The sequence below is a fragment of the Dasypus novemcinctus genome, chromosome 4 (genome assembly GCF_030445035.2).
Source record: "Dasypus novemcinctus isolate mDasNov1 chromosome 4, mDasNov1.1.hap2, whole genome shotgun sequence".
In the NCBI taxonomy this organism is placed as follows: Eukaryota; Metazoa; Chordata; class Mammalia; order Cingulata; family Dasypodidae; genus Dasypus; species Dasypus novemcinctus.
Window position 1 is genome coordinate 31,187,805 of NC_080676.1, and position 14,914 is coordinate 31,202,718.

At 38.2% G+C, this 14,914-nt stretch overlaps 1 protein-coding gene and 1 non-coding gene across 2 annotated transcripts in view; both read left to right on the plus strand.

Annotated features, from left to right (window-relative positions):
- The window catches only part of PPM1L (protein phosphatase, Mg2+/Mn2+ dependent 1L), a 337,101-nt gene that overhangs the window by 35,109 nt on the left and 287,078 nt on the right, over positions 1-14,914 (plus strand). The gene's annotated exons all lie outside the window — the stretch shown is intronic.
- Positions 4,716-4,822, plus strand: LOC111765081 (U6 spliceosomal RNA). Its single transcript, XR_002797523.1, has one exon. It is a non-coding gene; the product is annotated as a U6 spliceosomal RNA (small nuclear RNA).

Sequence of the window (14,914 nt, forward strand, 5' to 3'; positions counted from 1 at the left end):
GTTCCTTTGTCCTCCTTTCTGGGTATGTCTCTTCTTTTCTGTTCTTAAATCCTGGTCTTTTGCATTGCTTCCTGGAGTTTTTCAAAGAGTTTGTAATTATGTTGGGTGCCTGGCTTTAGAATTGGTTGGACTGAAGAAATATCTTAAAGATAAACAAGATGGCTCTAGCAGGAAAACTTTTGCGGACACCATAAAGAGATTTGGAAGAGAAACCTAAATTTATTTTAGGTCAGAAGTATCTAGGATCTTGGCAGACTATAATGTATGTGAACTGCTACTTAAACTGCTTACCTATTGCCTGAACAAGTACCTAGTAATGGGTTGAGCATCTTTGGCAAGTGCAGTGACATTTAAATTCTGCTAGTCTAACTTGCAGTCAGTTAATACTTAATACTATATTTGCTTTTTAAAAAGTATATGTGTGTTTGTATATACACACACATATACTTGTGGGTGTGTATATATATCTTTACTGTTTTTATGATTTAATATGTTTTTAGGCTTATTTAATATTGTTCTCATCAACCATATTGTTTCATTCATGTATGGTGTCATTTACTGGAGTTTAACAGTTTATGTGGTAATTGGTAACAGTTTATGTGGTAACAGTTTATGTGGTAATGTGACTTGATATTGATAATGGACTGGAAAAAGTTAAATAGGCATGCAAATCATCTTCTGTTTTTTATTTTTTTAAATTTTTAATTACAAAAATTTGATTTTTAAAAAAAAACATAGATCACACAAAATGTTACATTAAAAAATATAGGAGGTTCCTGTATGTCCCACTCCCCACACCCCTCACTTTTCCCACATTAACAACTTTTTTCATTAGTGTGATACATTCATTGCTTTTGATGAATACATTTTGGAGAACTGCTATACCACATGGATTATAGTTTACATTGCAGTTTTCTTTCTGTCCCAGTCCATTCAGTGGGTTATGGCAGGAGATACAATGTCCGGCATATGTTCCTACAATACCATTCAGGACTCCCAAGTCCCGAAAATGCCCCCATATCACACCTCCTTATCCCTCTTCGTGCCTTCAGCAACTCCCATGGCCATTGTCTCCACATCAGTGATATAATTTCTTCCATTGCCAGAGTCACAATAATTTTATAGTAGAATACCAGTAAGTCCACTCTAATCCTTATTTTATTCCTCCATCCTGAGGATCCTGGATTGGTGATGCCCACTCCACCTCTCAATTGAGATGGGGCTTCGATCCCACGTGACTGGTGGATAGGACTCTTGTGTCCACAGCTGTAGACTCTTTTGGTTTCTTGGTGTGGTTGTCCATCCTCACCTCCCTGTCAACTGACTCGGACAAGTCCAGCTAATTGGAGAGTAGGTTCTGCAACACTGCTGAGGCTCAGTGCCCAACTGGCACATGGACAGCCCATAGATTCAAGACTCCTGGCATACACCAACCCCAGCACCAACCACAGGTTCAATAAAAGGGACAGAAGAGTCATGTATAGAGAAGTCACATCTGAGTCCAACTCCTTCCCACTCAGGAGTACAAATTCCAGTTTAGGGCCACTGGCAAGGCACTGAACTCTGGAGCCATCTGCCATGAGCGTGGGACCTGTGTCTCTCCCTAGGAGCACCACTGCCTAGGTTTGTATCTACTTTGGCTGTGTCTGAGATCCTGCTGAGATGTGCATAAGCGCTACACCTCTGATGACCTCCCCACTCATTTTGAAGTCTCTTAGCCATATAAATGCATTGAGGTGGGGCTTCGATCCCACGTGACTGGTGGATAGGACTCTCGTGCCCACAGCTGTAGACTCTTTTGGTTTCTTGGTGTGGTTGTCCATCCTCACTTTACTATTGTCTTTACTATTTCCCCCTTTTATTCATGGTCTTTTTCTAGTTGTATCACCAGCCGTTGCTTGGTAGTCCTTTGGCACCAGGGAGGCTGTTCCCTGGGAGTCATGTCCCTCGCTGGTGGGAAGGTAATGGATTTACATGCTGAGTTTGGCTTAGAGAGTGGCCACATTTGAGCAACATGGAGGCTCTCAGGAGGTAACTCTTAGGCACCCTGCAACACTAGGCCAAGTTGAAATTTCAAGTGCAGCAGGTTCATAAGCATAGTCATCAGTATCAAGGGCCCATCATTGGACCATCCTTCTTCACTGGTCAATTCCTTTGTACTTGGGGTTTGTTACTGTTCTCTTGGGGAATGTGGCAGAACTCCCCAGGATGGGAACCCAACACTCCCTCAGTTGTTGTGTGAATCTCTACCCACTGTGTCAATACCCAGTGAACATCCAAACATATCTGTATACCCTATATGTAAGGCCAGGTGAACTCTCTCCCATGCATCCCCCATCAATGACACCCCACAATAGTTGAACCCCTCTGTGATCCAAAACTTCTTAAAAAACAAAGCCTCATATATTGCCAAATTCAATTGATACAAACATGAAATAGTAATGATACGTTTAAATATTAGAAATAAAATACATAATTATTTAGAAAAACTAAAATAAAGTAAAAGATATTGAGGTATTATAAATGAAAAATAATGTAAAAATTTTTTTTGATGTTTTGCCTTTTATCATTGCAATAGGTGTTGTCCTATATGTACAGTGGCAAGGCAATCTCTTCTATTTTTTCCTCAGTGTCATACCTCTCTCTCTCTTTTTTTTTCCCATTATGTCTTCAGAGAAGTTTTAGGTCACAGTAAAGTCACATACAGAATATAGGGGACCCCCATATACCTGACATCCTCCTATTTTTCCCCTTCCCCAACAATGATCTTTTTACATGTGGATGATACATTTGCTACAACTGATGTACAAATATTGAAACATAGCTACTAACCATGATCAGTAGTTTATATTATGGTTTACATTTTTGACCATACACTGTTATAAATTTTGGTGAAATTTAACATAGCCTGTATCCATCATTGCTGGATCATGTAGAACACTTGCATTGCCCCCATTTACTCCCTCTTCCATCTATTTTATTCCTATCTCTCTCTCCCCTTGGGGCCCACAGTGACAACCAAGCTTCACTGCTTAAAGGACAAGATTTAAAGATACTTGCAACAATGCTGAGGACTTGACACACTAGTCTTTCCTCCACCATAAGGAGCCACCCATGCTCTTGAGAGACACCCTCCTCTCTGGTTGAGAACATGGGGCCTCCCATGATGGGGGTACAATACTTACCCACTCATTGTATGGTTCTCCACCCACTGGTATAACACACTGTGACAAAATGAGCACTGACTCACTCCCTAGAAGCTTGCCCCAGGTACACCCTGTACCAGATGCCCCCCATCCAGCACCCTAAACCAGAAACCCTTCCTTATTATATTGTCTGAAGAGTTTTCTCAACATTATTTCAACCATGTACCCACCAATTCCCTATGTTCATCTGCTCCGCTTGCACCTTCCCCCCAATTTCATGGACCATCTAGCCCATCCTCCCAACCCTAGCCCCCGTCAAGCCTGTACAGCCCTACCCAATAGTATTCCTATACCCCCATCACATCTCTTTACTGCACAACTACTTACCTCCACCTTATTATAGATTTTGCCCATGTGGGCATTGGCTCACAACTTTCCTCTTCTTCCCATTTCCCATAAGCCTATCTTCCAGACTCTAGCTCTCTAAGACAGCTTGGTTTGCTTAATTCATATCAGAGAAGTCATGTGGTATTTGTCCTTCAATGCCTTGCTTGCTTCACTCAACGTAAGGTCCTGAAGATTCATCCATGTTATCCAGTGTTTTAGTACTGTATTCCTTCTTACAGTTGGGCAGTATTCCATTGTATGTATATACACATTTTGTTTATCCTTTCATCTGTTAATGGGCATTTGGGTTGATTCCAACTTTTGGTAATGGTGAATAATGCAGCTATGAACATTGGTGTGCATGTATCAGTTCATGTCCTTGTTTTCAATTCTCCTGGGTAGAAATCCAGCAGCGAAATTGCTGGGTCATATGGCAAATCTATAGCTAGTTTTTTGAGGAACTGCCAAACTGTCCACCACAATGGCTGGATCATTCTTATTCCCAACAGCAGTGCATGAGGATTCCCATTCCTCCACATCCTCTCTAATGCTTGTAGTCCTCTGTTTTTTAAATAGCTGCCAGTCTCATAGGTGTAGGATAGTATCTCATTGTAGTTTTGTTTTGCATTTCCCTGATAGCTAGCAATGTTGAATATCTTTTCATGTACTTTTCAGCCATTTATATTTCTTCTTTGGAGAAATGTCTGTTCATATCTCTTCCCCGGTTTTTAAGTGGGTTGCTTGTCTTTTTATTTTTGAGATTTAGGGTTTCTTTATATATGCTGGATATTAAGCTCCTATCAGATATATGGTTCATCTTCTATTTTATAAATAGTTAATCAGGAATAAGGGTATCTTACAGAAAACTCTGGAGCTTTAATGGATATTAGATAGCACTCTGTGTTCAAAGAGAAAATGGAAAAAAAAAGTGCCACACGGTGTAAAGTCAGGATACTTTACTCGCACTCTTATTTTTCCAGTAAAACAGAAGAATTTGTGGGCGCTGAAACTTTTCTTGTATGTTCAACAATCCACAAACTGTTTGACTCAATACTTTTTAAATTGTATTTTAAAAAATAGTTTTTGATTTTTCTCCCCTAATGCTCTCATATCCAAGGACAAATTCACCCTTGTGTAATCATCCTATCGAACACTAATTTATCTCAACATGTCTTTATTATAGTGCTCACTTTGGCAGCACATATAGGAAAATTGGAAGGATACAGAGAAGATTAGCATGGCCCCTGTGCAAGGATGATATGCAAATTCATGAAACTTTCCATATTTTTTTCATATAAATTAATTGCTGAGATAATCCATATGAAAATGAAAAATAAATTTATTAATTTGTAAAAAAAATGTTTATTATAATTATGCTCCCTCTCTGTGGTGGGCACTAAACTGGTGACCTCCAGAAAGTTTGAATAGATTAGTGGACAGTGGTTAATTCAAAGGAAAGTACTTCTTTACTTTGTCCAAGATAAACCTTATCTAAGGGAAAAATTGGGAGGTTGAAGGAAAGGACTGCTTAACAAGTTAGGATTGGAAAGACAAAAGTGATGACTGGGAAAGTATATATCATCAAGAAATGACTCTGACCAGTATGTCTGGCTTTGTGGTAGTTCTGTGGGTGACTGGAAACTTTTTTCCCCCTTGGTATATCCAGGAAGTTATTTCTATATTTGAAAACTAGTATTGGGGAATACGTTTTGTTTCATCCAGCTCTTTTTTTAAATTTTTTAAATCTCATCCAGCAGGCACTTATAAAGTGTTTGCTTACTCGGTGCTAACTACTGTGCTAGGTATTTAAAAACCAGTGGTTAAATCATGGTATAGTGCTTCAGGTTCTAAGTATCTAAGTTTTTATAGCAAAGAAATTTTAAAAATTTCACTTTGTGAGATATTTTGAATATTCTATATAATTTTAAGCTTTGTATAAGAAATTATAAATGGTAAGAAAAGTTGGTGATTTGTAATACCGTAAGTCTGAAAGTAAAATATTAACCTTTTTCTAACTTCAAAATGGTCAAACTAAAAAATTAAAGTGTCATAGTATGTTTGATAAAAAATTAAATTCCCTCCACTCTAGATCTCTGAATCACCTCTCCAGAGTCAACCATCATTATGTTTTTCCTTTTTTTATTACATCTTTGAGTCATATTTTAAGCATGTGATCCCATATCTATGTGATTCTAACCCCCTTTTTTCATATAAATGTTATATATTATATGAACTGATCTGTGCTTTGCATATTTCACTGGAAACCTAACCCAAGACCTCCCTTGTGGGAAGCAGGTGCTTAGCTGCTTGAGCCATTATCTGCTACCAAAGGTAATTCTTATTTATTTATTTTAGGAGATAGAGGAATTGAACCTGGTACCTCATATATGGGAAGCAGGCACTCAACCACTGAACTACACCTGCTCCCCTGCATTCTTTATACTGGTTGCACAGTATTATTTTAGTTTGCCAAAGGGATGCTGATGCAAAGTACCAGAAATGTGTTGGCTTTTATAAAGGGTATTACAATTCCAAGGTAAAAAATTCAAGTCAAGATACCATAAGAGGTACTTTCTCACCCAAGTTAGCTGCCACATGTTGAAGTAAGATGGTGGACAATCTCTGCCTGGTCTTTGCTTTCCCCTCCATGCTTTGTCTCTCAGATTCAGCTGCTCTTCTTTCTTTCTGATTTCGACTGCAAGCTATTAGACATAAGGCTTTTCTTCTCTGGACCAGCTCTGTGGGCCCAGCCTCTTGGGGTCTTTGTGGTTAAGAAAACCTTTATTCCTTTCACCTGGCATAGGGCTTGTCTCTTATGGCTTCTATCCTTGCAGCTCAGCTGTGAGCAAAACTGGAATCTTTTCTCTCACATGACAGACTCAAACATGGTAGTTCCCTTTTTCCTCTTCCTGTCCATGTGAGTCCATTTATATCAGACCCAGCAAGGGGGTGGACACTCAACCTGAGTTATGCTTCACTGAAGTAGTCCAATCAAAAGCCCTAAAGCAATTTTGTCAAGTAATCTAATCAAAGACCCCCTCAACTGAATTTAATGCAATCAATGGATATCACACTCAGATTAAAACTGCCAAACTGCCACAGTATTCCATTGTATGGGTGACTCATTCATTATTTAACCATCATTTGCTGATGGACATACAAGTTTTTCCCAGTGTTTTCCTCTTACAGACAGTGCTGCACTGAATATTTTTGTATACATGTCTTTGCCCATACAGATGAGTATATCTTGAGGAAAAATTACTAGAAGTGGAATTGCTGGGTCAAAGTGTTTGTGTAGTTCTGATTTTTATAGATACTGCCAAAAGCTCCATAGGGGTAGACTACTTTATACTTCCATTAGTGCTATATAAGAGTGCCTGAATCTCCGTATTCTTGGCAGGGCTTTTTTTCCAAGATGCTATATTTTCCCTGTAACTTAGAAAAGCTATAGATATAGAGAAAATTGATACAGAAAATACAGAATTCCCATATATTCCCCTCATAAACACAGTTTTCCTTATTATTAACACTTTGTATTAGTGTAGTAACTTTATTATAATTGATGGAATTATATTTTTATAATTGCACTATTAATTTTAGTCCATAGCTTACATTAGGGATCACTGTGTTATACAATTCTGTGGTTTCTTAAAATTTTTTTTCTGGTAACATATATACAACCAAAAATTTCCCCTTTTAACCACATTAAAATACATGACTCACTGCTGTTAACATTCACAGTGTTGTGCTACCATCTCAACCCATTACCAAAATTTTTCTATCACTCCAGTCAGAAACTCTGTACCAGTTAAGCATTAACTCACCCTTCCCTATGCTCACCCCAGCCCCTGGTAACCTGTATTCTTGTTTATGACTCTGTGGGTTTGCATATTCTATTTATTTTATTTAAACGAGAGCATACACTATTGTCCTTTGTCTCTAGCTTATTTCACTCAAATATGATGCCTTCAGTGTTCACTCATGTAGTTGCATGTATCAGACTTCATTACTTTTTAGAGCTAAATAATATTCAGTGTACCACATTTTATTTATCCAGTCAACTGTTTTTTTTTTTAAACCCCCGCCCAGGTTGTCTGTTCTCTGTGTCTCCTTGCTGAGTCTTCTTTGTCCGCTTCTGCTGTTGTCAGCGGCACAGGAATCTGTGCTTCTTTTTTTGTTGTGTCATCTTGTTGTGTCAGCTCTCCGTGTGTGCGGCACCATTCCTGGGCAGGCTGCACTTTCTTTTGCACTGGGCGGCTCTCCTTACGGGGCGCACTTCTTGCCCATGGGGCTCCCCTACGCGGGGACACCCCTGTGTGGCAGGGCACTCCTTGCGTGCATCAGCGCTGCACATGGGCCAGCTCCACACGGGTCTGGAGGCCGGTGGTTTGAACCGCGGACCTCCCATGTGATAGACAGACTCCCTAACCACTGGGCCAAGTCCGCCGCCTATCCATTCAACTGTTGATAAACACTTTGGTTACTTTCATCTTTTAGAGGTTGTGAATAATGCCACTGTGAACATCAGTGTGAAATATATGTTGAGTCTTTGCTTTTAATTCTTTCGGATATATATCTAGAAGTAGGCTTGCCGGGTCATAGGGTATTTCTATGCTTAATTTTCTGAGGAACTAACAAACTTTCTTCTATAGCAGCTGTACCATTTTACGTTCCCACCAAAATGAGTGAGTGTTCCTGTATCTCCACATCCTCTCAAAGACTTGCTATTTTCTACTTTTTAAAATAGCAGATGTGAAATGGTATCTTTTTGTACTTTTGATTTGCATTTCCTCAATGGCTAATGATATCGAACATCTTTTCATGTGCTTATTAACCATTTATATATCTTATTTGTAGAAATGGCTATTCAATTCTTTTGTCCATTTTTTGTTTTTTGTCCATTGATTGTTTGTCCATTGATTGTTTTTTGTTGTTGAATTGTAGGGTTTCTTTATATACTTTGGATATTAAATTTTTATCAGATATGTGATTTCCAAATATTTTCTCCTATTCTGTAATTTGTCTTTTCACTTTCTTGATAAAGTCCTTTGATGCACAGAATTTTAAAATTTTGATTGTCCCATTTTTCTATGTAAAGCCTAAGAAAACATTGCCTAACACAAGGCCCTGAAGGTGTTTCCCTATATTTTCTTCTAGGAGTTATATAATTTTGGCTCTTAAAGCTTTAGGTCTTTGATCCATTTTGAGTTAATTTTTGTGTATGGTGTCCAGTTTCATTCTTTTGCATATGGATAACCAGTTGTCCCAATTCCTTTCATTGAAGATATTATTCTTTTCCCATTGAATGTACTTGGCACCCTTGTCAAATATCAATTAGGCATAGATGTGAGGGTTTAATTTACTCTCTAATTTGATGCCATTGGTCTGTATGTTTCTCCTTGTTCCAGTACCATGCTGTTTGATTACTGAAACTTTGTAATAAATTTTAAAATTGGGAAGTGTGAGTTCTCCAAATTCTTTTCTACTTTTTCCAGGTGATTTTGGCTGTTTGGGGCCCCTTACCCTTCAATATCAATTTGATTATTACTCAAACAGGATAAACTCGAAGAGAAACATACCCAGGAACATTGTGGTCAGGCTTGTCCAAGAAAGGTCAAACTGAGATGTCTGAAAGCTCTAAAAGAAAAGAAATGTGTTATCAACAAGGGAGCATTTAAGTGTGGATTTCTCATCAGAAAATACAGAGGCAAAAAGGCAGTGGGATGAAATATCTAAAGTGCTGAAAGAAAACAACAGCCAACCAAGAATTATGTCTGGCAAGACTGTCTTTCAAAAATGAGGGAAAGATGAAGAAATTCCCAAATGAACAAAACCTGAGGGAGATCATCACTTCAGCTAAGAGGAGATCTTCAAATTGAAAGGAAACTAGACAACAGATCAAAGTGGCATAAGGAAATAAAGATCTCCACTAAACTTTCTAAAATACAAATGTATTTAAAGCAATAAGAAGTCTGTGCTTTGGGACATACAATGTATATGGCATAGAGGAGTATAGGAATATAATTCATGTATGTTATTGAAGTCAAGTTTGCATGAAATCACACATGATTGTTACAGACTCAGTATATTAAATTTAAGTCCCATGGTAACCACAAAGACTATACCTGAAAAAAATATATAGAAGGAAATGGAGAGGAACTAAAAATGATACACTGCAAAAAAATCAAATAAAAGTGGTAAGAATTAGTGGAAGAATTGAGGGTTGTAAAATAACCTAAAACTTAAAAAGAATGAATAGCAGAGTGGCAGGAGAAAGTCCTGCATTATCAGTAGTAACTTTACATGTAAATGAATTAAAATCCGGTCAAAAGAAAGAGAATGACAAAATAGATTGGAAAAAAAACCATTACCTACTTGTATGCTGTTTACAGAAGACTCACATTAATTGAAAAGACACAAGTAGGTTGAAAGTGAAAGGATGGAAAAAATATATACCTTGCAAATAGTAACCAAAAGACAGCCAGAGATTAGATATCCTATCCTAATATCAGATAAAATGAACTTTTAAGTAAAAAACTGCCCTGAGAGACAAAGAAGATCAATATACATTGATAAAGGAGTCAATTCAATAAGAAGACATAGTGATTATACATATATATGCACATAACAGCAGAGCTTCAAAATATATGAAGCAAATATTGACAGATTTGAAGGGAGTAATAGTTCTACATTAATAGTAGGCAATGCCAATAAGCCATTTTCCTTTTTTTTTAAATTAAAGTCAATAGATCATAAGGAATGTTACATTAAAAAACATAAAAAAAACAAAAAACATAAGAGGTTCCCATATAACCCACTCCCCACCCCCACCACATCATTTTTGTAAATTGTATTTTTTTGAAGATACATCACAAAAAAATGTTACACTAAAAAATATGAGGTTCCTGTATACCCCCCACCCCCCCACCCCACTTCTCCCGTACCAACAACCTCCCTTATCATTGTGGCACGCTCATCGCACTTGGTGAACACATTTTGGGGCACTGCTGCACTACACAGATAATAGTTTACCCTGTAGTTTGCACTCTCCCCCAGTACATTCAGTGGGTTATGGCAGGATATATAAAGCCTAGCATCTGACCCTGCAGTATCATTTAGGACAACTCAGAAGCCCAAAAATGCCCCCACATCACATCTCTTCTACCCTCTCCCTGCCCTCAGCAACTACTGTGGCCACTTTTTCCACCTCGATGCTAAAATTTCTTCTGTTACTCATCACTAGAATATCAGTAAGTCTAATCTAGTCCATATTTTATTTCTCCATTCTGTGGACCCTGGGATGGTGATGTCCTCTCCACCTCTAGATCAAGAGGGGGCTTAGATTCCACATGGATGATGGATACAATTCCTCTGCTTACAGTTCTGGGCATTCTTGACTCCCTGGTGTGGTGGTTGACCATCTTACCTCCCTGTTAGCTGACCTGGATAAGACCAATGAACCAGAGAATAGGAGTTACCACTCTGCTGAGGCTCAGGGCCCATAAGCCATTTTCAACGATGGATAGAACTTCTAGAGAGAAGAGCAATAAAGAAATATGAGACCCAAACAATACTAGAAACCAGCTAGACCAAAGAGGGAAGTGGATGGGGCTCAAGCGACTGAACTCCCGTCTACCATATGAGAGATCCAGGGTTTGATTCCTGGGCCTCCTAGTGAAAGCAAGCTGGCCTGTGCGGTGAGCTGTCCTGAGTAGAGAGCTGGCCCGCGCAGGAGTGCTGGCCCGTGTGGATATCTGGTACAGCAAGATGACGCATAAAAAAGAGACACAGGAGAGACAATAAGAGACACAGCAGACCAGGGAGCTGAGGTGGTGCAAAAGATTGAGTGTCTCTCTTCTACTCTGGAAGGTCCCAGGATTAGTTCCCAGTGCCGCCTACAGAGAAGACAAGCAGACACAGAAGAACATATAGCAAATGGACACAGAAAGCAGACAGCGAAAGCAAAAACAATGGCGGGGGCGGGGAGGGGGGGATAAATAAATCTTAAAAAAAAAAAAAAGACATACAGAACACTTCAGCCAACAGTGGTAGAATACAGATTCTTTTCTACTCATGGATCATTCTTCACAAAATAAGTGTGAATAATTTTAAAAATATTGAAATCATACAGTGTATCTTCTGTGACCACAATGGAATGAAACTAGAAATCACTAGAGGGAACACTGGAAAATTCACAAATGTGTGGATTAAACCACACATTCTTAAACAGCTAGTAGGTCAAAGATGATATCAAAAGGTAAATTAGGAAATATCTTGAGGCAAATGAAAACAAACACATATACCAAAACTTCTGGTACAGTGCTGAAAGGGAAATGTATAGCTCAAATAGCCTGCATTAAAAACAAAGAAATATCTTGATTCAGAGACCTAACCTCACAACTGGAGGATCTAGAAGAGCAAACTAAATGCAAAGCAAAAGGAAAAAGGGAAATAAGATTAGAGCAGAGATAAAATGGAGAATATAAAGAACAATAGAATCAAAGGAAGCAAAATTTGATTCTTTGAAAAGATTAATAAAAGCAACAACCTTTAGCTGGGCTGACAAACAAAATAAGAGATATAGGACAAAATTAACATCAGAAATGAAAGAGGGACCTAACTGTAACCAAGGGTTAAGCTCTAACAGATAATTGTGATGACTAAATCATTGTATAGATAACTTTATATTATAAAATAGGTAAAAGTTAATACCTGAAATTACAGAAGCTGGCTGGGGTGTTTGCACCCCTGTTATGGTTACTCTAGACTTAACCTCACCTTTGTGTATATTTGTTGTGATGGTAATTCTAGATGGAACTCACCCTTGTGCATATATACTAATGGGATGGTAGCACTCCACCCACCTCTGTTTAATATCCATATGAAAGGCCTTGTAACTGAAATGTTAGGATTTCTGCAGATCTGGAAGGCAGTTTTTGGGCCCTCTAAGGTGACTGACCTCCTTTGCTTATGCAGTCAAATTAACTTTTTCTGTCTTTGGAACCCAGGTGTCTTAGGAATTGGCTTTAAAGCTGCATCAGGAGAAAAGAACCTGCTTTTGTTTGGGGTTCCAGGGCTTACCTGGCAAAGGAATGATTCAGAGACATTTTGAAAAATAAATTTAATAAGTAATTTGAGCACCTGGATGAAAACTGCCTAAGATAACTTCCAGAATGACCTCTCGACTCTTATTTGAAATCTCTTAGTCGTTAAAATTATACACTAGTAACAAAAAATTTGAAGAAATAAATCAAGAAAAAAATTCCATTTACCATTGTAAATAAGAGATCAAATACCTAGGAATAAATCTAACCAAGGATGTAAAGGCCTTGAACATGGAAAACTATAAAATATTACTGAAAAAAATCAAAGAAGAGCTAAATAAATGGAAGGACATTCCCTATTCATGGAATGGAAGACTAAATAAAGCCTTCAGTATGTTCAAAGTCTGGTTGTCTGTTGATGCCGTCTAAATTTTTATCTTGTTCCTTTGATGGGCCCATCATTTCCTTTTTCTTTGTCTTGTAGTCTTTTGTTGCATATTATATATTTTAATATATTAATATATTAACTTTGAGATTTAATCCTTAGTTCTCTCTTCCTTAAATTTGTATCCAGCTTAGTGATGTTGCAGAGATTTTTTTGCAAACCAAGGCAGAAAGCCCCTTTCATAGTTTTTGCAGTTTGGCCCTGTGTTACCTGGAGCTCTCCTTCATAGTTTAGTGTGCTTATCACCGGATCGTCTTCGTAGGCAGTCTTTTCCTAGGTTTGTATTTGTACCCTTAGAAATACCCTTGTTTCCAGGAATTCAAATGCCTATTCTACTGCCTATGAAATATTTCCTCCCCTCCTGGGTTCTCTATTTTATGTCTTAAAGCTAGTACTCCTTTGTCTCAGCCTGCTTTGATTTAATTGTATTTTACACTTCCTTAGTTCTCTGTAAGCTGATTCTGCCCTCAGGTCAAGTTCTGGGTGGGTGAACCAGAGATGAGTGTCCTGGTTCTGTCTTTCAGGCTACCACCTGCTAGACTGGCACTGACATACAGGTACCCCAGTATGTGCATAGGGGTTACACTGGTCTCTGCAGAAAAGGGCCAGAGTCCCACAATGGGAATACAGTCTCCCTCTACACCACTCCAGAGAAGGGATGAAAAAGGGGCCAGCAAGGACACCATGAGCTTCCCCTACCATTCTTTTGAGTTGTCTCTTGTTGATTAAGCAAATGCCCGGTTATTGCAACCCTTTATCTGTTTTTTGGAGTTTTGTAGATGGCTCTGCCATATTTGGTAGTTGTTCAAGGATTCTTGGGGAATGGCCTCTTGCTGTGTTTTTAGCCACCGTCTTGGTCTACTGGAAGTCCTTGCTAGAAGTACTTAATCTTTGCCAATTGAATAGGTGAAAAATGGTAGCTCATTTTAAATTTTATTTTGTTTTAAATTTTATTTTGTTATGAATAAAGTTGAGCAGCTTGTTATGGATGGGTTAAAAGTCTTTTGTTAGCATTTTTATTTTGCTAACTTCTGGTTTAGGTACTTTGCCCGTTTTTCTATTTCATTGTTTTTTTTCTTATCAATTTGTAAGCATTTACTCTATACAAAAGAAAAGTTTGCCTTTGTTATATGGAGTTAGATATTTTTACAGTAATTTATGTTTCGACTTTCTGCATTTTCTTTTGTTGACTCTTATTCAGGTTTCTTTTTTTAAAAAAAGATTTATTTATTTATTTATCCCCCATCCCTCCGTTGTCTGCTTTTTTGTGTCCATTTACTATGGCTGTGTGTTCTTCTGTGTCTGCTTGCATTCTCGGCGGCACTGGGAATCTGTGTCTCTCTTTTTATTGTGTCATCTTGATGCGTCAGCTCTCCATGTGTGTGGCGCCACTCCTGGGTGGGCTGTGCTTTATTTGCATGGGGCAGCTCTCTTTGCGGGGCACACTCCTTGCGCCTGGGACATCCCTACATGGGGACACCCCTGCATGGCATGGCACTCCTTGTGCACAGCCAGTTCACCACACGGGACCTCCTGTATGGTAGGCGGACGCTCTATCAGTTGAGCCACATCCGCTTCCCTCTTATTCAGTTTCGACATAGAAAAAAATTCTTATGATGTCAAGCAATCTTCTTTTATGGTTTTGTGATTTTGTGCTTCACTTAGAAAGCACACATTTAGACATAAAAATGATTATATCTATTGTTTACATCTAGTTTTTAAAATGGATTAATTATTTTTGCTTTTAATCATTGTGAAATACTTTGTGAAAAATGAGTTAGATAGAAATTTTGTTTTATTTGTCTATCTGTTTCAAGTGCTGCTTTATTGTATACTGAATTCTTATATAAATTTTGGGTCTATTTCTGGACTGTTTTCTATTTCTTGCTTTT